General features: G+C 40.1%; 1 long non-coding RNA gene across 1 annotated transcript in view; it reads right to left on the reverse strand.

Moving 5' to 3' along the window:
• The window catches only part of LOC144456673 (uncharacterized), a 90,312-nt gene extending 74,992 nt beyond the window's left edge, over positions 1–15,320 (reverse strand). The window contains exons 1-2 of the long non-coding RNA XR_013485686.1: positions 14,903–15,320; positions 2,039–2,174 (exon numbers count right to left, since the gene is read on the reverse strand). This is a non-coding gene — a long non-coding RNA (uncharacterized LOC144456673). The remainder of the gene's footprint in view (positions 1–2,038; positions 2,175–14,902) is intronic.
• Between the last annotated feature and the right edge of the window lie 6,103 nt (positions 15,321–21,423).

Raw genomic sequence — 21,423 nt, forward strand, 5'->3', positions numbered from 1 at the left:
TGTAAGTTCCCCTCAGCAGAGTTTGGATGGCCATTTGTAAGGAAAATTTGAGAGGAGATTCATGCATCAGGTAGGGACTAAAATGGCATTGCGGTCTCATCTAGCTCTAAACTTCTAGGATTCTGCTATCTGCTAAAACTCTTAGTGAGAGGGAAAGACAATAATTCTCAGGCAAAATAAAGTCCCTTTCCTTATAACAACCTTTCTGAAATCTGGGAAACCAAAACATGGCCTACCAACGTGCCAAGTATGCTGTGATAAACATCAGCTCTGAGAAGGCAAACATTGCCTTTTTTCCTTTCCTTTTCTGCTCTAAACATCATTATCCCCACCCTTGGAGGAATGTTTAACTGCCACAAAGTAATGACATGATCCAGAGGTCTTTTTTATTGTGGGGTCTGTGAACTTTTTGTTGTTGCTGTTGTTTTTAATTTTGATAACTGTATTTCAATATAATTGATTTCTTATGTGATCTTATGTATTTTACTTTATGCATTCAAAAGCAGTATTCTGAGAAGGGGTCCATAAGCTTTACCAGATTGGCTGGGAAGGGGAGAGGCATGACATAAAAAAGATTGAGGACCCCTTATTTAAACTAGGTTGAATCCTGGCATTAAGCCATCCCCTTTTTTTGAGAATGACAGGAGGCCAAGTCATTTTTTTTTAGCCAATCAGTGGGTTCAAATCCGATGGGTCAATTTTAGAGCCAATTGGTAGGCTCAAATCTTTTCCAGGCTCAGCCCAGGGTGACTGGGGATTAAGCTAGGATCTGCACTCCTCAGCACATGAGACTGAAGCCCTAGCCAGCCTTGGAAATGATCCAGCTTCCTGGGAATCCTTGGAATCGGTGGCTGACTTGAAAGTGGGCCAAGAGGGCAAGGGTGACTCCAAAATAAAGCAACCTTCCATGTCCCATCCTGGTAGGGGGCCCTGTCCCTGGAGCTAAAATCAACTGACTTGGCCCATGTGGGTAGAAGGGACAGAGGGACATACTTCTGTCCATTTTCCCTAATTTGTTCAACCCCCAGTGACTTCTATGCAATAGCAAGATGGAGTTGTAGAGTAGGAGGAGAAAAGAAATGAGAATTAAGGCCTTTTCTCTCCCCCTGCCTCCCCTTCCCTTCTCTTGTGCATGCTGCCTGCCATTTAAATTTAGTCTGGCTGGAAAATCCTTTTACTTCCACTCCATGGTGTTTATTTGGAAAGGATCACTGTCTGAACAGCATTCCTCTGTCTTCTGACTGATCCAAGTGCAACTGAAGCTAATAGGCCAGATTCTTACGCTCGGCTCCTTTCCCTTCCTTCCTATTTCCAGTGTCTCTTTCAAATACAGAATGCCCTTTGAAGCTTCTACTTTGGGGCTCTACAGAAAAGACCTGGGTATAGAAGAGAGTGAGACTGCCTGGGTAAAGACTCAAAGATATGCAAGCCTGGTTATTGTTCTCTGGTCCCCTCTATCCTCACAGCCTGGCTAAAGAAGACACTAATTCTGTGTGTTTTCTGCAGCAGCCAAAGAGACAAAAGTTCTGCCAATATAATGTTCCTATTCGTTTTCATGCTCTTAGGTCAAACTAGCCAACAGGACCCTGCCTATCTGATATAATTCCACTATTATGCATGTCCTCTCCTCCATCCATACAAACATATTTCTCTCTCCCCTTCAATCATACTGCTTGTGCTTCCATGCCTTCCCCTGACAACCCTTTAAACTTATATAACTCCTCTTATTTCTTTTATCTTCCTAAATGTTGGACGTTCTTTTAATTTCCATTATTTCTGTAATACTTACATGTGAGAAGCATAGCTAATCAGAAGAAAACTTCATTTTCCATGAGGCCTTGCATCCCCAGACTTTGGCCTAATTGAACAAAGGTAAGACCATACTTCCTATGGTGTTATGTGGCCAACGTGTGAACAAGGAGGAAAACAGACAGTGTTGGCAATGTATAGTGTAGGAACAGGAACAACTGTGTAGCTATATCAGCTGTAGAGAGCATGGTGAAGAGACCTGAGAAAGAATGGAAACATCTTACTGTACCTGAAACTGTGTGGAGACCAAAGTCATTCCAACAGGAGGTCAAGACCCTGCATGGATGAAAAGCCCAACCTTCACTTCACCGTACTTTTTCCATTTCAAAGGTGCTTGCTTTAGATGTGATGTTTTCCTAGGCTACCTAGGTGGGAAAGAGAGATGAGGTTGCCCTTATTTGGGAATAGGTGCTGATACTGGTTTTCCATTGCTTTACTTTCATTCTGTCCCTATCAAATGTTATTTCAATGGATATTCTTTGCCTAGTCTATTAGCAAGGTCAAAGCTGAATTTAGTTTTTAGTTTAAACTAACCTAAATTTAACTGATTTTAACTTTGGACGTTCCAAGTAAAATTTATATAGCAGAAAGCATTAGCCAAGACAAGTGATTTACCAGCTCAGTCAATCAATACCCATTTATTAAGTGTCTTTTATGTGTCAGGAACTACAGTAGGTGCTGGGGACACAAAGACAGAAATGAAGTCATCCCTGACTTCAAGGAACTTACATTCTTATCAAGGGATACAACACATACATGTATGTTATTGGTATGTTGTTATTGTTCAGCTGTGCCCAACTCTTTGTGACCCTGTAGAGCATAGCATGCAAATATGTCCATGGGGTTTTCTTGGCAAAACTACAGGAGTGGTTTGCCATTTCCTTCTCAAGAACATTAAGGCAAACAGAGGTTAAGTGACTTGCCTATGGTCATACTGCTAATGTTTGAGGCTGGATTTGAACCCATGTCCCAGTGCTCTCAAGCTATCTATCTGCCTCCTATATACACATATAATTTCACTTAAAAATATACCAAATAGATGCAAGTCAATTTTGGGGAAAGGCACTAACTCTGAAGAGCTGGGGGGGGGGGGTGTCAAAAAAGCCTAATGCCAAAGATAATGCTTAAGCTGACTTTTGAAGGAAATTAAGAAACTGAAGTAAGAAAAGAGCAGATTTGAGGGACAATCTGTGTAAAGGAATACCAGAAGAAGATGGAATTTCCTATATATGGAACAAAAAGAAGGCCAGATTAGCTAGATTATAGAGTATGTGAAGAGGAGTAATAGGTAGGTCTGGAAAGGTAGGTTTGAACCAGGTTATGAAGGATTTGAAATGCCAATAGTTGAGCTAAAACAATGAAAAATATCGATATTCCTTCTAATCCATGTGATTTCAAACATGGGTGGCACAAGGGTCCCACGGAAATCCTACCCCTTTCTTGAAAGTTTTTCTGGACTGTACATGATTCGGCAAATCTCTGTCCACCCCCTCTCACTATCTCTCCCTCCTACAACCTCCATTGTCTAAATAGACATCATACACACTTCAATCTTTACTGCACTGGTTAATAAGCAGCTTACACAAATACTTATCCATAACATAAGTGATTTTATTTTATTTCAAAATCAGCATGTAGACCTACATATGCTTTTGGCTACATCAAAGTTGTCTGTTCTAGATGGAAAACTTTTGAAAGTTGAGGTCAGTGGCTTTGGTCACTGAAACAGTACAAAGGTTCTGTCCCATTGAGAGAAAGAGGTCCTAATTTTCAACCAACATGGCTGCTTAAATGGAATCAGACCACCCAAGTCCCTCATGCCTATTCTAATAAAAACCTGAACTTTTCACCAAACCAAATAATGATCAAGAAATCCAATGGGAAACTATAATAAGAGACTGCTTTCACCCTGGAAGTATACAAAAGTCCAGTCAACTCAGCAAGCATTTGTTAAGCACCTACAATGTTCCAGGAACTGTGCTAAGTGCTAGGAATACAAAGAAAGGCGTACATGCACACATGCCCTGCTCTCAAAGAGCTCACAATCTAATTGGGGAGACAACATGCAGACAACAATGTCAAACAAGATATATACAGGATAAATTGGGGATAATCTAAGAGGGAAGGTACTAAATTAAGGAAGATTAATAAAGCCTTCTTGCAGAAGGCAGGAATTTAATTGGGACTTGAAGGAAGCCAGGAAAGCCAGGAGGTAAAAATAAGGAGGAAGAGAACTCTAAGCATGAGAAAATTCTCTGAGTTGGGAGATAAAGTGTGGTTTTTGGCAAACAGCAAGGAGATCAGTGTCACTGCATCTTAGAATATATAGAGTGCAGTAAAGCATAAGGAGACTAGGAAGGTAGGAAGGGACCAATTTATGAAGGGCTTTAAAAACCAAATAGAGAATTTGATATTGGATCCTGGAGACAATAGAGAACCAGAAGATGGGGGTTATCAACTGTAGTTCAGAGGACGCAGAGCAAAATGAAGTAAGACAGACCACCCCACCCAAAAGCACATCATAAAGCAGAGTCCCAAATCAGAAACTAAAGCTAGAGAGGTAAGTAAACCAAAGAAGATGCAGTATAAAACATTATTATATATCTAGAGATCCCCCCAAAGAAGAAGAAAGTAACAACAACAAGAAAGGAAAAAATGGTTATTCCACAAGTACTACATTAGAAGAAAGCAATTGAGTAAAGAATTAGGAGAATAGTTTAGAAGAGAAAGTGATAAATCTTAACCAAGTAATTGATTCCCTGAAAACTAGAAGAGACAAAATAGAAACCAATGACTCCAAACAAAAGCAAGAAATACTAAAACAAACATAAAAGATTGAGGGTGGGGGAGAAAAAAGAAGAAAATGCCTTGGACAACAAGTCAAGAAGAGATAATTTAATAATCAATGGACTCGCTGAACACCATTATTTAACAAAATAAGACAAAAGGCTTAGACACTATATATCACTGTATGAGACCTAGCAGCTTCTAGTGAAAGTTAGAGGAGATGTTAGAATACAATATTCCAAAAGGCAAAAGATATGGGTTTGCAACTGAGAGTACCTTGCCCTGAAAAGCTTAACATAATGCTACAGAGGAAAAAAAAATAGACTTTTAGTGAAATAGAGTACTTTCAAACATTTCTGATGAAAAGAGCAGAACTGAATGGGAATTTTAAAATACAAAAAAGGGGGGGTCCATAAAACCTAGAAAGATAAATGTATTTGAGCAATCAGAGTGAGTTGTATGATGATATGATATGATGATGGAGTGCTAACATTCTAATGGGGGAGGGGAAACAATCGTCCCTTCAGAACCCTAACGTCTTCAAAGCGCATTGTGACAGTTAAACAATGAAAACAGAGGACTTGGGGGCAGGCTGGATCCATTCTGAGGGTTTGAAGAAGGGAAAGAGCAAAGGAATGTAAAAGGAATAAACTAGCGTAGAAACAAGACTGAAGAAGGAGGTGGGACTAGTTATTTCCCTTAATTGGGATACGTGAGAATAAGAACATACAAATGTGGTGGAAGAGGTGGGGGAGAGAAAGCATCAAACGAAATGTCCTCATCTGAAATGGATAGAGGAGGTCTGAGCATACACACAGACAGCTAGGCGGCTCAGTGGATAGAACACTGGGTCTGCAGTCAGGAAGACCTGAGTTCAAATGCAGCCTCAGACACTCACTAGTTGTGTGGCTCTGGGCAAGTCACTTAACTTCTGATTGCCTTAATCCACTGGTGAAAGAAATAACAAACTTTTCCAGCATCTTTGCCAAGAAAACCTCAAATGGGGTCATGAAGAGTCGAATAAGATGGAACAACAACAACACAAACTCACAAATACATACACACGCAGAGTTTGGTGTAGAAATATATCAAACTGCATACCCTTTGATCCAGCAATACCACTACTAGATCTGTATTCCAAAGAGATTACCTAAAAAAGAAAAAGGAAAAGAACATCTTTATACAAAGATATTCATAGCAGCTCTTTTTTGCGGTGGCTAAGAATTGGAAATTGAGGGGTTGTCCATCAATTGGGGAATAGCTGAAGAAGGTGTAGTACGTAATTGTAATGGAACATTATCGTGATATAAGGAACAACAAGCAGGATGATTTCAGAAAACACCTGGAAAGACTTACACAAACTGATACAAAGCGAAGTGAGCAAAACCAGAGCATTGTACATAGTAACAGCAATATTGTTTGATGAAGACCTATGAATGGCTTAGCTATTCTCATCAATACAATGATCCAAGACAATCCCAAAGGATTCATGATGAAAAATGATATCCCCCTCTAAAGAAAAAACGGATGGCCTCTAAATACAGAACAAAGCATACTATTTTTCACTTTCTTTTGTTGTTGTTGTTGTTCGAGTTTTCTCACACAAAATAAAAAATATGGCAATGTTTTACATGATTGATTGTTTAGCATCTCAAGGAGGGGAGAGGGGCAGAAGGAAGGGATAGAATTTGGAACTCAAAGCTTAAAAAAATATTAAAAATTGTTTTTCCATGTAATTGGGGAAAAATAAAAATTCATTTAGAATAAGAAATATATCAGATTCAATAGGGAAAGAAGAGTAAATAGGGAATTTAGAGTTAAGAGCAATTATGTTTTGAAGCTGGGGCTCCACAGATTTTTAAGCTTTCAATGTGAGTATATATATCTGGGTAATCAGCAAACTTTCATTGATTGTCTAGATTTAAGAAAATGATGGAAGAAATATTAGTAATGCAGATTCAATTCAAAAGTGTGTTTAGGAGAATTAATTGTTTTTGTTTGTTTAATTTTTTTGGCTAGGCAATGGGGTTAAGTGACTTGCCCAGGGTCTCACAGTTAGCAAGTGTTAGGTGTCTGAGGCTGGATTTGAATTCAGGTCCAGGAGGGCCGGTGTTCTATCCACTGCACCACCTAGCTGCCCCAAGAGTTAATTGTTAAACATGTACTAGCACACTCCTGGTTAAGAGGGAGGATAATATTAGGGAGGCATAACTATAAACCAAATAAATTTCCTTATCCTTAAAGGGGATAAAAAGGGGAAATAAGAGAACTAGAATCTAAAGCAGTGCCTTAGATTGCCTCTTAGACCATTAGTGACTATCTGAACAAATTGTGGTATATGAATATTATTGTAGTGCAAAATGAAAAAAGATACAATTTCAGACAACCCTAAGTATTATAAATTGATTGCTGCAGAACGAAATGAGCAGAACTGGAAGGGCAGTTTCTACAAAGACAGCAAAAACAAAAGGAAGGGAAAAACAACTTTGAAAGACTTAAAAACTCTGCTCGATACAACGACCTTCCCTGCAGAAAACTTATGATAAAGCATGTTTATCCACCTCTGAAGAGAGGAGTGATGGATTCAGGGTAAGAAATAGATACGTGTTTTGCAGGTGGTAGTTGTATGGATTGTTTTGTTTAACTATGGTTTTTTGTTGAAAAGATTTATTTCTTCTTCCACCTGGTTTTTAACTGGGCTGGTGGGGGGGAGGAGTGGGGTAAATTGGTACAGAGAACAAGATGGTAATACTGATCCCCATCCTCCAAAAGAACATTGAAAGATTCTTTAAAATGCACAGAAGAAAACAATAGTTCAGAGGAAGCACAGACTAGGATGCTTTTGAAATATGTGGAATTTATTATATACTGTATTATATTTTATATATTTATATTTTATATTATATACTATATTTATATTATATATCTTGCATTTTTAAGCAAGTGGTATGAAATGGAGATTCATGGTTTCATAGTCCTCTTTTTCTGAAGGAATTGGATATGGAAATACTCTTCTTGGTATTTACATTCAGAATTAAAAAAATAAATTTAAGAGTTCCTCTTGTTGCTGTTGGGGGAAATGGCTTTGCAGTGTGGGAGGGGAGGGCAGAAAGGGGAGGTGATCTTATGTTATCATTCAGTTGAATTCAATTCAACAAATATTTATTGAGCACCTACTATGTTGCCAGGTTTGGCAGCTGCTAGATGGTTCACTGGATAAATCAATGGGCCTGGAGTCAAGAAGACCTGAGTTCAAATACAGCTTCACATACGTACTAGCTGTGTGACCATGGGCGTTTCACTTAACCTCTCTTTTCTTTAATCCATTAGAAAAGGAAATGGCAAACCACTCCAGTGTCATTGCCAAGAAAACTCTATGGACAGGATGGTCCATGGGGTCATGAAGATTTGGACATGACTGAACAACCATAAGAAATGTGCTGGGCATGGATGGGTCTGGGATAAAAATGTTTTCTCACAGACACCCTCACATCTGCAAGAGGCAGGTGGCTCTGAGAACCCAACTGTACTTTGGAGTAGAGGAGTAGAATAGAATGACCAATAGATTGTCCTAACTGGAAGGTTTCTTCCCAGGGAAGGGGCTGACAGGGTCACCCTGAACTGAGAGGCTTCATTCAGCAAGGGAAATCTTTGGAAGCTTTCTTGGAGTTCTTGGCTGTCACTGGCCCTGCTTGAGCCCTCACTTACCTGCTTGAAACCTTGCTGACTCTGGATTACCTCTAATCTCTCTTAACCCAACTCTGCTACCACCACCCACGCTGATCTGATTATAACCATGACAACCAGTGCCTACCTGATTCAGAATCCTGCCTCATCCTGTCCTGCTTCAGTTGTGCCTTGTGTTGACATTCCTCCCTCCTACCTGGGTCTCCATCTTCCCATCCTTGTGACCATGCCAGGTGGCTGACGCTGGATTCTGCCAAGGTTTGTGTTCTTATCGGAAACCATCCTGATGTGCTTATTCCTATTTGAGCCTTAGCAGTACTCTCTCAACCTACTTTGCCCAGGTAAGGGCAGGTGCTCACCACCCACTCAGGACAGAAGAGAAGCAATAGCAGGATGTCCAAGTTGGGATATCCTGTGGCACAGTCAGACACACTGTGACTTAATTCTAACATAGTGAAATCACTTTCATCCTCTTTGAGAACAAAAGCCAACAACCACCATCCTGTGGCAGGTGAAAAAAAGACACTAAAGCATGCACATGAGAGGTCAAGGCTCAAATTCAGAATGCTGAAAAATCTACAACCCATGAAGGAAACTGTCCAACCTTGGCAAACCAATAACCTAAAGATGGAGTCTGATGGGCTGTCGAATCTGAGTCTGAAATGCAGCTGATCTGAAACTTTTTTCTGATTAGACCTGGTCCTGGTATAGCACAATGGACTCTGTGGGACCCTCTCCTCCATTGTCACTTCCATCAGTTTTCTGGGTAATTGAGCCCTCATTGACATAATACCCAATGATACTTGGTTTGGGATTTTCATTATCTGTGCAATAGCAGAGGCAATGTGGTAGAGTGGAAAGAGCAGTAACTTTGTAGTCAGAGGATTGGAGTTCAAATCCTAAAAGGATCTGAGTTCAAATCCTATTGAGTTGAACTAGACAACCTCTCAAATGTCTTCCAGGACATGTTGTTGTTGTTGTTGTTTGTCCTTTGTTCTCGAAGAGGACTATGACCTCAGGGAGGTGATGCCGTGACCCACAAGTGACTTGGATTTAGAAACAAGATTCTGGCCCCTCTTCCTCTGCACTCAGGTCTCTAGCTCTATAAGCTCATTGGTAAAATTCTAGCCTAGCCTACACAGCCGTTTGGGGAAGAACTGGTTAAAATGATTATGGAATACTTCAAAAACAAAGTCCAATAGAACTTCTCCATATTGTGGGAGTTTGTCCATGTTTGCTTTGTCAATGAGCTGCCCACGGCTAACCCTGCTCTGATTCAGCATAGCTCCTCCTCATTAGCAGAGACACTCATTCTGTGCCAATGTAAAGCCCTCTCATTCTGGGCCCATTGTGTCCTGCGATACATAATCCTGTCTTTGTGACTTCAAATGAGAGGTTGCCATGGAAAGGATTCATCACAATGGGCCAAATTCAGGCAATTTCTTGTTGGAGTCAAAGACAGGTAGATATTAAAGCGCTATGCTTGCACTTTATATTGCCGTAGCCACCCCAGGGCACACAAACAGGCACAATCATGATGCAATCAGTGCTTGATTTAGGAATAAACATTATCTGGGTGAAATAAATGATCACATTTTAAATACACTGGGTCATCCATCTGATCTGGTCTGGAGCCCCTTCTCTTCCTCTTCTCTTTCTCATCATTTCCTTTCAAAGGAAAGATTTGAAAGAATTGAAGAAATAGATACAGATATAGATATATTTTTGGTGAGGCAATTGGGGTTAAGTGAAAGAATAAAGTTTTAAGGGCAGAAATGGTCTTCCCTGCTTTCTTCTTAATGGTAAGAAATCTGGACTGGCTATATGATGTTAAAATTAAAAAACAGAATTGGAGTCAAGAATACCTGAATTCACATGCTTTCTCCTGCACTACTAGCTGGGTGTCAGGTTAAGTCATTTAACCTCCGAGCCTCTGTTTTCTTATCTATAAAATGAGGAGGATAATGCCTTCAATACTCACCTCACAGGGTGCTTATGAATTAGCTCAGATGTGCTAATAAATGTAAAGCACTTTGCAAACATTAAAATGTTATATAAAAGCCAATCATCAGGATTCCTGCAGGTGGATGTAGGCAGAACCCTTGGAAGACTGAATGAAATAGGCTGGAAAGAGGAAGCCCTTGTTTCAGCCATGCAAACTCAACCTCAGTAATGCACCACCCATCTGTACAAGGCTGTGTGATGAGGGAATAGATTTATAGGAAAGTGCAATATGTTTTAAAAATAGTCTCAGCAGTAAGAGAACTTGTCCAGTGAGCAGGTCCATGACTCACTCATGACCTTCAGAGTCACTTAATTGCTCAGGGCTCACATAACTCTTTTTCTCGTCTGAATTTGAGAGAGAACATGGCTAGAGGAAATACTTCAATTAAGCAATTACTGGGCCTCCTTGGGCTCACATGTCTCTGGTTTCTGTGTCTTAGCATTATCAAAATATGTGTTGCTATAAAATAAATGAGGTATACCCTGCTTTTAAAAATATCAACAAAGCAGATAGGAAAGAATAGTAGTTTTTAAAATATAAGTATATACATACATATATATATTAAATATATACAAATATTAAAATCCTAAGTCTAGTAAATATATATACATGTATATACACATGTATGTATATAGATATATGTGTGTACATATGTATATATATATGTGAGTATATGTGTGCATATATATATGTATGTGTACGTATATGTATATGTATGTGTTTTATGTGTATATGTGGGGTAGCTAGGTGGCACAGTGGGTAGAGTACCGGGCCTGGAATCTGGAATACCTAAGTTTAAATTCAGTGTCAGACACTTATTAGCTGTGTGACCCTGGACAAGTCACTTAACCTCTGTTTGCCTCAGTTTCCTCATCTGTAAAATGACCTGGAGAAGAAAATGACAAACCGTTCCAGTGTCTTTGCCAAGAAAACCCCAAATGGGGTCACAAAGTGTGAGATGTGACTGAAAAACTGCTGAACAATAACGTGTATATATGTGTGTGTGTATACATATGTGTGTGTAAAAATATATATGTAAATTTTTTATTAGACCTGTGATTTTAATGACATAATGTGAGGGGGTACTCTATCTACCAATGCAATTTGCAATTTCTTTACAAATTATAGTTTTATGCTCTTATAGAGTTCCCTAGAACACTGAGAGATTAAATAGCTTGCCCAGAGCCACACAGTTAATTTGTGTCAGACGCAGGATTTGAACCAGAGTCTTCCTGACTCTATATCCAATAGACATGTTGCAAAGAGGGTCATTAGTTACATTACAAGAAAATTATTTATATCAGAGGAGGATACCTGTGTATCTAAGTCCTTAGTGTATCTTCAGTGTATCTAAGATAATTTGATTTATAGGCAACTTTTCAGGAGTATGTCTCCTGTGAACACACACACACACACACACACACACACACACACACACACACCCTTTTGTGATTCAATCAAATGAAACAATGCTGTGTGCTGGGGCTTCCTATTCCTGTTCATGCCTGTTGTTCGGAGCACAGACATCTGTTTTTATTGTCCAGAGAGAAATTCCCTTTACCCTGGTTTTCAACTATTCTGATTCTTCATCACCCTCTTCCTACAAACTGTTGAAAACTCCACTGAGATTAAAATCCAAGGTAGGGGGGAAGGCTGTGTGAGAGAGCTGGCTGGTCTCCCAAGAGCAGAGCATCTCTGAACAGCCGCCATGTTGAATGCATGCCAGCAGGGGGCATCTGTTGCTCCTAAGGGCCTGCTGTGGAAACTCCCATTTTCTCTCTTCTAAAGAAGCTTAAATCTCTGCCTAACACACTTAGGCAATTGCTGGCTTACTGCTTAGGCTGTAGACTAATTTGCTGAATTAGAATCATTTGGCTTCTACCATAGCAATTAGTATGCAAATTACCGGTATGTTACCTATGAGTCATAAATTACAATGACAAACTTAACACTTGCAGATTCAATATATACGAGTTTAGGTAATTTTTCTATTTTGCAATAGTCGGAGACTAGGGTTATTCATCGCCTTAGTGAACCATTACACATTAAATCAACAGCTGAAAAATTAAACCTGGTTCCCAGCATTTTGTTATGCATTTAGTTCTTTCAGTGCTCTGTAAAGTGGAACATTAAATATGTAACATGTCTAAGTATGCTAAATGGCTGGAGAATACATGGAAGCCTAAAATAGTTCCTTTTTAAACTTAAATGCAAAAAAAGATTTAGATGCAAATCAATCATCTGGATACCATAATACAACCTATTGGGTCCTAGCTGGACCTTGGAGGGGGAGGGGAATGGAGGGGAGAGTATATTGGAGCTTTTCCACATCCTGCTCTCCCTTCCCTGAAGGAAGGCTATCATTAATTCCCAGAAGATGATTCTCAGTACTGCTGCTTGCCAGTGAAACACGGTCAGTCAGAGATGGCTTTCAGGCTTCAGAAATGCGAAGTAAGCCAGGCAACTACTGAAATCTGTTTGAACTCCTGTCATTCATTCATTACCTTCTTTATGTGTTTTTTCTTATTTTTATAAAGAATTATATTTATTTGCCCACAGTGAAATACCCAAATAGAAAAGTAACACAATTGATGAACATATGTGGAAAATGCACGGGAGCAGTTCCTATCGATCTATGCATTTATATATGTACCTTCTCCCTCCTTGCCAACCTCCCCCCCAATCAATTTACTGAGCTTATAGGGGGCAAGCCTTTGTTTGGGACTTAATGAGCTTACTGAAGGGAAGCCCTGGATTTTTTTTCATTATTTCATCAAAAAGGAGGAACAAACAAGAGATGTTATGAAGGAAGAATCAACAAGATTTGGTAATTGACTGGATATGGGGGAGAGGGGGGAGGTAGTTAATGAGAGAAAGGGAGAAGAAGCAGGGGATGAGACCTAGACTGTGAGCCTGAGTGAATGGAAAGATACTGGTGCCCTCAATAATAATAGGGAAGTTAGGAAGAGGAGAAGGTTTTAGCAGAAAATAACAATTGTAGTTTGGGACATGTTAGGAAGGAAAGAGGGAAGGAAGGAGGAAGGAAGGAAGGAAAGATTTATTAAGTGCCTATTATATGCAAGGCACTATGCTAAGTTCTTTAAAAAATATCTCATTTGGTCCTCTGAACTACCCTGTTTGGTAGCTGCTAGTATTACCCCTATTTTAAGTTGAATAGTTACCCCCTCATATTAAGTTGAGGAAACTGAGGCAGACAGTTTGCCCAGGGTCAAACAGCTAATAAGTGTCTGATGCTGGATTTGAACTAGGGTCTTCTTGATTCCAGGCCTAGTACTCCATGACACAGGCAGTTTGAGATGTCCAATAGACAATTGGAGATTTGAAATAAGAGATTAAGGATGGATAGATCTGAGAATCAACTATAAGATAATATGTCTTAAGATATTTGGGTTGGAGTCAGGAGGACCTGAGTTCAAATCCTGCCTCCAATAAGTAACACTTACTAGCTGTGTGACCTTGGGCAAGTCGCTTAACCCCAAACACCTGACAAAAAAGAAAAAAAAAGATATTTGGGGTCTTTATTCCATTCTCCTTCCTATTTTTTATCCAAACAGATCCTGAGAGTGTAGCCATGATTAACTATGTTGTCCAGGAGGGGTATCCCTAGAAAACCTTAGATATAGCCTTGTAGATAAGACCAAATTCAAGAATCCTAAAATCCAGCCTCTAGCCAAAGAAGATTGATTTCTTGGATACTGCCTACCTTGGAGGTTTCCTTGAGAGAAACTATAGGTTTAAAACTCCTGCAATCTGATATTCTAGTTACAGATTGAGGGGCTTTCCTAATCAGGATGATCCTAGAATCAAACCTTCTAATCAAATATGGGAGATTTCTTGGACAGCACCAGCATCAAGGTTGTTTCATTTCTAAGACTGGGAGTGAGGAAGAAGAGAAGGAGGCCAAATCACACAGTGGTGCTATAAATCTTGAGGTGGGGAGGGAAGACTACATAAGACCCTGTAGAAAGATGGGATCCACCAAAGACAATAATATATTGATTGCTTGAAAGCTATTGTGAATTCCTTCGTGTATTTTCTCAGTTGTTTATCGGCTCCTGTGAGTCTTTTGAATTTTCTGCATTGTTTGGAGGGTGAAATAATGTCTTCAATATGCATTTGTTACCTTGAGTGCTTATACAGGAGATGGGAGACCCTGTTACTCTAATCTGTGGAAAACTAGATACAAGTTGAATTTGGGGATTTACCAGGATATATTTGGGAGTGACATAATAAATTAAAAAATACATTGATATCTTTAAGGTAGCCCCATGATCGAACATGGTCTGTGTAAACCCAGAACTTGGGCCCTAGGACATGGATTATATCTACATACATGTCATGACTGGGGCCAATTAGATCAATATTATCCCAACTCAGTTTACATTAATGGTAATACAAATAGTTCATATTAATTATGTCTTTTATAGTCTCCAAACAACTTTTCTCGAAAGACCATTGTACAATCATTTAAAATGATAGAATCATAGAATTCCAGAGTTGGATAGAACTTCACAGGTCATCTATCCACCCTCCAGCTGAAAACACATGCTATCTATAACGTGCTCAATAAACAGCCTCTGATCGAAAACTTACTTGTGATGGGGAACTCACTATCACTTCTGAGTGCCCGTTCCATTTTTTGATCTCTGTAAGGGTTAGGAAGTACTTTCTTGCATTGGGCCATAATTGGCCTCCCTGTAGTTTCCACACATTACTCATAATTATGCCTTCCAGGATCAAGAAGAATAAATCAAATCCCTTTTCTCCATAACCACCCTTCAGATATTTGAAGACACAGCCATCATATTCCCCATAAGCCTTCTCTTCATTGAATGAACATCCTCATTTCTTTCAACTGATATTAGGGTAGAAGGACTTCTAGTCTCTTCTCCATCCATTTCCTCTTCAGTTGGTCATTGGCCCTCCTAAAACTTAATAGTCAGATGGGATCTGACCAGAGCAGGGACAATTCCCCTCATTCTGGACACTATGCTTCTGCTAAGGTAACCTAAGATCAACTTGGCTTTTTTGGCTATGACATCACACTGGTCACTGTCATGGAACTGGCAACTCACCAAAGTTCTAGATACAAATGAGACAGATGGAATGCTATCACAGAACAGGAGATTCCACAACCTCATTTGGGAACATGCCATTCTTTGCCAATCCTTATTATTTGCAGGTGAGGAACAGAGAGGTTAAATGACTTGCCCATAGTTACCCAGCTAGTAAGTGGCAGAAATGAGGCTTACACTGGGGTCTCCTGGTAACAAAGTCAGTGCTCTATGCACAGTATGCATCAGCCTCATAAACTTTCCCATAATCTTCCAATCCTTCTTTCTTCTCCTGTTCAGTCCCCTTTTCTCACCTACTCCTAACCAGGGAAAGACCTTCCTTCCATCAGGTCTTATACCCTAACGACAAATTGAACAAAAGCAACTTTGCAATCCTAAAATTATTATTAATATGTCAAGAAAAAGATGATTGATATGGTAAGCAACAACATACCGAGAAAGGTTACTAAGACAGAAACTAAAACTAGTTTCAGAGAGGTCCTCAGCTGGAGTGGCAAGAGTGGCCTAAATTAATAATTGATAATCAAAATATCATTTGTTTCTCTATGTGTGTAGAATTTGTTTACTATTTATATCTGATAGGGGCGTGTCTGCTCAGGATATTTGTGGCATTTTGAACTAAGTATGTCTTCACTTGTAAAATAAAAGAGTTAGACTAGATGCCAATAGAGATCCCTTCCATTCCTAGGCATCTATAACCAAGATTGAATAGGAAGAGCCTAAAATTATTTGGCTTTCCCATCCTGTTCTGTTTCACTCTTCTCTGTCCCTCACTCCATGCTGAAAGCAGTCATCATCACATTGAATACTGACAATAACCACCAGCCTGAGCAGAGCTGTCCTCTGTCTAAACTCACTATGTCTGGCTCATCCTTTTCTTTTGTATGCTTAAAGTAGACATTGAGACTAGAGAGGTAATTGAGTGTGATCCTGAGCAAAGGTAGAAGGGAAAAGAGACCTCCTATTGCTACAATGATGTAACCTCGGGACTCGAAACTCAAAACCTCAGCTGCTCATGGCGACACACACGTATGCTCCCTGCTACTGAAGAGGCTGAGGCTGGTGGATTGCATCAGTTAGTGAGTTCCAAGCTGCAGTACGACTTGTTGTTTAGTTGTTTTTCAGTCTCATTCCACTTTTTGTGATCCCTTTCATAGTTTTCTTGGCAAAGATCCTGGAATGTTTTGCTATTTCCTTCTCCAGTTCATTTTACAGATGAGAAAACTGAGGCAAAGAAGGTTAGGTGACTTGCCCAGGGTCACACAGTTAGTGAGCGTCTGAGGCTGGATTTGAACTCAGGTCTTCCTGACTCCAGGCCTGGCACTCTATCTACTGCAACACCTAGCTACTACATCTTGCAATACAACTAAAGCCAATTAAATGTTCACATGAGGCCCAGCATCAATATGGAAAGACCCTGGAAGCTTAAGGAAGGGCAAACTTGGCTCAGGTTGGAAAAAATAGAGCAGATTAAAGCTTCTATGCTCATCAGTATTGGGATCAGGCCCTATTTGACAGATACACGTATAATCTAGGATGTAGAGGGATAATAACAATAATAATACCTATATAAAAATTAATAATACTAAAAAATAACAGCTAGCTAGTATTTATACAGTACCTGCTGTATGCCTGGCTCTATGCGGTGTTTTGCAAATATTAATTCATATGATCTTCACAACAATCCTGGGTGGTAAGTGTTATTATTACCATCCTCATTTTAAAGTTGAAGAAACTGAGGCAAACAGATGTTATGTGACTTGGCCAAGGTCACACAGCTAGTATCTGAGGCTGGATTTGAACTCAGTTCTCCCTAACTCCAGACCCAGTGCTCTAACCACTGTACCACCTAGCTGCTTCAGTTTCAAACAAAAATACAGTCTCAAATGAAACAAAACAAAATGGAAAAACCCCGTAAACCTCCTTCCCTGACAGCTTCACAGAATCAGAGAATCTCAGAGTTGGGAAAACATCGGAAGCCTCCTAGTTCAACCAGTGTCTTATTAATTATCCCTTTTACAACATACCCAAGAGCAGTCATTCGCCTCTGTTTGACACCTTTGCTCTGGGGCCAGAGGGAAGGGGGGGCAGGGAGAGCCACTGTCTCCTCAGGTAGCCCAGGGAACTTCTGGAAGGCTCTAATTAATAGGAAAGTGTTTCCTTAAGTCAAGCCTAAATCTATCCCTCTACAATTTCCACCTCTCCTGGTTGTAGAGGATGTGCCAAATAACTTAGCAGAGAAGGTGAGAAAGTTCAGCAGGCCTTAAAAACAATGCCTTGACTCTCTACGTAACCAGTCCCATCAGCAAATTGCAGGGAAAAAAACAGAAAGTCTACTCTCACCACAAGAACCCTCTCACATTTTTCACACTTTACTGAAATGTCAGCAGAGAATCTCACATTTCATTGAATAATCCATGAAAACAATGACCAGGTCATAAACATAAACTTTAAAGTATTAACTTAAAATCCTCTCTCACCAAAGAATGAGTTCTTTTGGTCTTTCCTCTCACATTTAACAGATAACATAGCACCTACTACTACATAGTGCTGTGTTAGGTGAGTTGAGAAAAAGGGACACAGAGAGAAACTTTTTATCAAGAAAAGGAGAAGAGACACATGCATATGAAAATGTAAATAACAGCATAGGGCAACAGATCTCATAAGGCAGTGTATGCTTAAATGCTCAGCGAGTGGTGTAGATGAGCTCAGAGGAGTAACAATAAGTCAAAGGAAGAAGAAAGAAGAGGAAGAAGAAGAGAAAGAAAGAAAGAAAGAAAGAAAGAAAGAAAGAAAGAAAGAAAGAAAGAAAGAAAGAAAGAAAGAAAGAAAGAAAGAAAGAAAGAAAGAAAGAAAGAAAGAAAGAAAGAAAAGAGGAGAAACTGCCAAGGGAAGTCTTTGTGGAAAAAGTGAGACAAGTTTGGCCTTAAAGGATTACAAGAAAGAGTCACTATTCATTAAAAAGAGTGAGGAGGGCACATGGAGCAGAAGTGGGAAGAAGTATGGTACACAGGATTGATGTCTTCCAGAAGACTCTGGGGCAGAGCTGTGTATGGGGTAGGCAAGTTTCCTCTCTCTGGATGGCATCTGATCTTTACTGCTTGTGTGATATTAGACAAATCATTTAACCACTCAGTTTCTGCATCTGCAAAATGAAGGGTTTAAACTAGTTGACCTTTGAAGTTCCTTTCAACTCAAGATCTCTGGTCCTGCTGCCACCTTGGCTCAAAGAGATCATTCTCTCTGTAATGTTACCTATGCTATGAAAATACCTTCCCAGATGAGGAAAGGAAAGAGGCAGACACACAGACATGGTGGCAGCAGGGGGTGCTTCTCCCAGTTTCCAGTATGGTCTGCGAGTGCTGACCTGGGGAGTTCCCACTCCACCAGGCAGCAGAATCATAAAGATTTGAGCTGGACCCCTAGACAGGCAATAGAGATAGATGGACTGAAAAGATCACAACTAGGTGGTATGAACCAGCCAAGGAGAGAGTGTCTTGGCTTGTGTGGCTTGTGGCAACCAGAACTGCACAGTGAGGGCAAAATGAAACTTCAAGCTGCTGCACATGTTCATGAATTAATTGGTGTGAAAAACTATTATAAACCCCTATTCCTGTAATGTGGGCAGGTGGAAGGATTTTACTGAGCTAGGAAACTTCCTGTTTCTCTCACACAGTTTGAGAGACTGAAGAGAGCAGGTATAGAGTCTCATGGCTTGGTAGGGGAGAACCTGGAAGTGTTTGGGATGTCATGTTTTATGGCACAAGTGGATAATACTTTTTTCTCTTTTATTATGCTTTTCGTAATCTAATCAAACTATTATTTAACCATGACCTTGAGGTTTAAGTAGCTGAAACAACACATCGGATCTGGAAGGATTTGTCTGTGGGCTGAGATGACAGACCAAGACAGACTTAGCTAAAATGCCTAGGATGGGATACAGAGGGACAGAGCCCTAGGTGATTGACAGTCACCCATCCCAAGTCATGTTGCAAGCAAAGGAAAAGAAGACCCTATAAAAGGGATATAAGAGCTATTACATGAGCAAAGGCAGGGAGGGAGGAATGTATGTACAATTTCTTCATCTTCCCTGCTATATTCAATCAACAAAGTTAATTGAGGATCAACTATATGAAGAGCTGAGCCTCACTAAAATTCAGAGTCTCTGGGTATGTTGGTGGGAGGGACATGTCACTGGGAGTAATCACTACTAATGGGAGCAGCTGCTGAGAGACACCAATAGGAAGCCTACTAATGGAAGCTTCTGCCAACCACCATGCCTTAGCAGTCACCCAGTGTAATTACTGGAAACTTGACTCTGGAGCTGTCCCTAGGAGCAACAAATAAAATGTCGGGTCTGAAGAGACCATATTACCCTAAAAGCTCCTCTGTGTCAGCATGAATTGTCTATGATGGAAAAAGGGATTGGACCCATTGTCTACTTAACATCTCTGGATCAAGGGGAAATGGTTGGTCTTTTGCTGTACTCATCACCAAAGGAAAAGAATGTCAATTTCCCACCAGGTAATCTGGTGAACCCCACAAGATGCCTGAAATAATAGGTGGGGGCTCAAGCCAATTATATAGATCTTTCTATGTAATGAAGACCTTAGATTCCCAGCTCAGCAGGGGAGGGAAGCTGACCCAGAGAAAGAAGACTATTTCAGAAAGAACATCTTGTGCTTTCACCTTTGACTGAACTGAACAGAAGAGATATGATTTTAGATCAAATATTATTTTAGATTGTCTTAGAGAGCAAAGTAGTCAGTCAGGTAATCCTAGCAATAAATCGCAAAAAGAGGGTGGGGGGACATTAGCTCAGACTTCATGGAATAAAAATTAATCTTCCATTCCTCTATACGTACATGTCGAGCGAACACACATTAAAGTGTCCAAGAAGAATGAGCATCATATGTGCTGTAAAAATGTTATGATCAATTTCTCCTCACTAATATTTTATGGAGGCTCATGAATATTTATCATTCAGAAGTTTGCCTCCCTATGTCCCCATCTTGCTCATTCTTTGTGTAACAATGTGTAATTCATGGGAGAGAAAGTGCAGAACGAGGCAGAGGAGGGGGATATTTTTAACTCTCTCTGGTAGAGGAGTTAGATTTCAGTCACATGGCTACGAAACTGTGGAAAAAGCAGATTTATATTTTTAGTGGTGATGGTGGAGGAAGTGTGCAAATGAGCCTAGAGGTGAGGCGGCTCAACAGTAGGCATCTTACAACTATGTCTTTTCACAGGCTGTCTACCTTCATGCTTGATCAGCATGCCTCTTCACAGCACCCAGAAAGTGTGTCTATTCTTCCTCCAGAATGGAGATCCTGGCGTGGGCAGTGACTGCTTGGTTGACTTGAGATCTTCCATCAAGTGAGCGCTCAAGAAGAAATCAGAACTCCTAATCCCAGGTCCAGTCTTCTGCTCTAAACCATTCTCTTTCTCTGTGGTTTTCTCATCGAGTGTACCTTGTCATATCTTATCAAGGTCAACTCATGAGACTTAAAACAAGTTGGTTTTATTTTCAATGGCACTGTCAATCATTGAGACTTTTTTTTTAATGAGGATGAAATCGCCATCTGTCATTGCAAACAACAACAAACAAGCAAAGATACTCCCATGTTCATGCATAGGTGAGAAAAGATGGGTCTGGTCCTCACATTGAATAAAGGGCTTATACCCTACAAAGCTTTCCCTGCAGGTGAATAGGCCCTAGAATGGGTAAAACCAGTTCCACGCCATGGATCTTGCTCCACAAGTTAAATAGTCTCCTACAGGGAGGTATGAGATTCTTCCTTGGGAAAGAAAACAACTGGGACTAAATGCTGGCCTGAATCAGGAATTGAGCAGAGACCTAGATCCTAATTGGTTGTTTTCCTGCGTAGGTGCTGGCATGCTACTTCATTTCAATTTCCTCCTCTCTTTAATGATTAGCCTCCAGTGTGGCCATGCACCTCAGAATGCCAGATTTCGGACATTCAGATCTACAGCTGATTGCTGTCAGACTGTTGTTGGTGGTGGTGGTGCTTTGTTCTT

The sequence above is a fragment of the Phascolarctos cinereus genome, unplaced genomic scaffold (genome assembly GCF_003287225.1).
Source record: "Phascolarctos cinereus isolate Bilbo 61053 unplaced genomic scaffold, phaCin_HiC Scaffold_4;HRSCAF=312, whole genome shotgun sequence".
In the NCBI taxonomy this organism is placed as follows: domain Eukaryota; kingdom Metazoa; phylum Chordata; class Mammalia; order Diprotodontia; family Phascolarctidae; genus Phascolarctos; species Phascolarctos cinereus.